Here is a 3,805-nt window from a genome sequence, read left to right on the forward strand (position 1 = left end):
GTCCAAGACTTTATTGAAGTAGCCCAGCCTACTTCTTTTTTTTTTTTTTTTTTTGTTGATTTTTCAAATGCGTTGTACTTTTTATGACATGGCATCGACTGATTCAGTCCAGCAAACATGAAGACAGTGGACACAACTCGGATGATGTCCCTCTGGCTGAGCCAGGGTCTCTATTGTGCAGCCCATCCCGGACCAGCATGGTCTCCCACTCAGCTCAATGAAAGTGTAGCCTACATACAAATGTTGTCTTCTGTTTTATCTGTTAATTTAAATTTGTGTTCTTTCTGATGTTAAACCTAAATTATACTGTATAAATAGTTGTAAAAAGTAGCCTACTTTATGTAATGTATAGACCAAAGTATTTTAATTTACACATTTTAATTTGACCGGAAAATATATTTATAGAAGAATTAGTTTAATGTACAAATTAGAAATTGCATTAACAAATAAACAATGTACAGAACAACCACTTCTCTTTTATTTTTTTTCACAAAAATAAAACACAGCAACACATTTCAAGTTACATATCAAAAATAAACAATGTATAGTATTACTCTGGTTAGTTTACAAATAGCTTGCTTTACAAAAATAACTAATGTAGGCTATAGAACTTTAACTATAGAATTTAACTTAGGCCTACAAATTACAATGGACAACAATGACTTGTTACATTAATCTACAAATAACTTGCATTTAAAAAAAAAAAAAAAAAAGAAAATGTATAGACTTATGTTTACAAAATAATATATAGAAAAAATGTTCTGTGGTTCCCGGCCACGAGTGCACATTTAGAGAGAACATTCAGCCTTTGGAGGAGACTTTCGGTAATAGGCCATCGTGACATTCATTCATGGTTGAAAATTAGGTAAAATTGCAATTGTGTTGGAATTTTTAGATTTTTATTAGATTGAAGTCACATTGTGTTAAAGTGTGAAAATAAAATAATTATTTCAAGGTTGCATATTTGTGTGCTATCTACCCATGTAATCAACCTTTGGAATTGACTGTGTTTGCACTTGTCTTTTTGGTAAAAATTAATTAGCTGTGTAGCCCATTTTCAACCCATGTACTCATTTCCCATTGGTGAACCAACTAGGTCCCACATGTGGAGCCCAGCTGGGTTTGCCCATGTGGGACCTACTTAGTTCACCCAAGTGGGCCCCAGATAAGATGCCCATTTTGAGCCCATGCCCACTCTGTACCCCTGTAACCCATGTTTAACCCATGTGGGCCCCACATACACGTGTTGGCTGGGATGGTATTAGATGTGGTAAGATAAACATGTATTGCCAAGCAACAATATTGGCAGGATAGGATAGAAGAGGACAGGTTCTTTATTGTCTCACAGGGGATCATCTTTTCGAAAAATGTAGCCTTGTGTACATAGGACTAGATCATAAAAGACTTTGCACAACACTGTTAACATATTATAGACATAACCAACATGAAGATTCATTCAACATGGAGACAGCTTACAAAAACAAAATATAATGATAACAACCCTGTGACAAGCAGCGGGGCGAGGGACAGCGAGAGCGGGCCAGTGACGAGTGCTAATGATTGCCAGCTGCGCGACACACCGGTCTCTTGCCACGGCCGAGTGACGGGAGCATAAAAGGAGGAGCGAAGGCAGCTCAAGTGGAGAGAGGAACAGGCCTGGATTTTACGTTGTTTTGTTTACGTTCTGTTGTGTGTGTGCAGGCAGTCATCCGTGAGGGGCTCCCCGCAGTTTATTATTTGTGTGTGCGGGCAGTTGTCCGTGAGGGGCTGCCCGCGTTTTATTATTTGTGTGTGCGGGCAGTCGTCCGTGAGGGGCTGCCTTCGGTTTACTTTCATTTTGTTTATTTATTTTGAAATTAAAACGTTTGTTGAATGTTCGCCAGTTCCCCCCTCCTTCCCGCCGTGGAGCAGCCCTCTCCACTCCTGACACAGGCCTCTGGGTTCCCTTTTGAGGGAACTCAAACTGTGTCTACGACACATCGGAAACACTGTTAAAAAATAAAAAATAAAAAATGCTGTTGCGGCTTTTCACGTGCCGCTGAGTGATGGGCCTCTGGGGAAGCACCATCTGGTTGTACTTTTTCTCCGTGGGGCATGGAGGATGAGGCCTGCGACTCGCTCCAGAGTCCCAACCTGGCATCTGGCTGTGATGCTGAAGGGCTTTCTGCGGCTCCCTTCGAACCACTTGAGTCAGCCGAGGCAAAGTACCTGACCCTTAAGGTGGCCTTTCTCCTAGCTCTCACTTCTCTGAGGAGAGTGGGGAATCTCCAGGCCTTGGTGGTGACGCCTACTTGCCTGGAGTTTGCCCCGGGCAGAGTTAAGGCCATTCTACATCCTAAGCCGGGCTACATTCAGCATGGTGTGGTCGGTGGTTTTTCAGGCATTTCAAGGCCCACAGAATTAAGCCGGGATATCTTGGTGATCTTGTCATCTTGTCACCGCTGTCATGTAAACATACCCTGAAGGCGCACTCACACCAAGAACGATAACAATAACGAAAGATAACTATATTAGCAGATACATTTAACCAGGATCACCAAGATATCCCAGCTTAATCCCTTATCCTAGTTTCGTGCAATAGGCCCCAGGTCAAATGAGTGTTTTCTTACAATACTAATGAGAATTTTTAAAGTATATTACAAAGTTTTCGTTTACATACTAAAGAATCATATTAAAGGGTTAGTTCACCCAAAAATGAAATTGATGCCATTAATGACTAATGTTGTTCCACACCCCTAAGACCTCCAATCTTCTTCGGAACACAGTTTAAGATATTTTATATTTAGTCCAAGAGTGTATGCACACTATACTGTCCATGTCCAGAAAGGTAATGAAAAAATCATCAAAGTAGTCCATATTGGTATATTAGAATCTCTTGAAGCATCGAAAATACATTTTGGTCGAAAAAATAACAAAAACTACAACTTTATTCACAATTGTCTTCTCTTCCTTCCCAGTCAGCAAATTTCAAGATCTGGTCCACTTCTTCTTTACCACAGCACAGCCAAAGCAGTGCCAAAACTCCACCAAACGTGAGCCAAACAATACAATTGTATGTGGCTCTTATGTGGAATTTTAGTATGGCTGAGTTTTGTTCAAATCTAATGGCCCTTATGTGGCCCACATGCAACTTTGAGCATTATGTAAAAGTCTTATTAACTCCATGGTAAATACAACACTCAACAACAAAAATGTATTCAATAATTTACTTTTGACAAATATTTACAGTTAATCAGAAACCATTTATATTAATATAAATAACATTCAAGGTGTGACACCAAATTTCAAGTGTGTATTATGCTAAACTATGAGAGTTAATGAGAGTTAAAGTAGAATGGAAGGGGAAATCACAGTAACTTGCTAAAGATAACAACCAACAACTTCACAAGAGAAAAAGTCTCTAATTGTAAAGAACCGCTCTGAGACAGAATGTAGGAGATCCAAATGCAGTATTTATTAAGAGGGTAATCCACAATCATAGTCAAAAGCAGGCAAAAGGTCATACACAAGCAAACAGTCCAAAAAGGCAAACAAGACAGGAGAGACAGGCAAACGCGTAATCTGGGAAACAGGCAAAAAATCCAACAAACCAAGAGACATGAAACTGAGGAAAATGCTCAGAAATGCAGTGTACACAAAACAAGACTTCACAGTGAATAACAGAGATAACTAGGCGGAAAACAGAATAAGAGACACAGGTGTAAACAGTGAGTGCTAATGAGTCGGGCAACGGATAATGGGTAATGTAGTTTATGATAGAATGACAGTCCGGATTGGCCCAGATAGCAATGAGTCGGCGGGCCGC

Source organism: Pseudorasbora parva, chromosome 20, assembly GCF_024679245.1.
Source record: "Pseudorasbora parva isolate DD20220531a chromosome 20, ASM2467924v1, whole genome shotgun sequence".
NCBI lineage: Eukaryota > Metazoa > Chordata > Actinopteri > Cypriniformes > Gobionidae > Pseudorasbora > Pseudorasbora parva.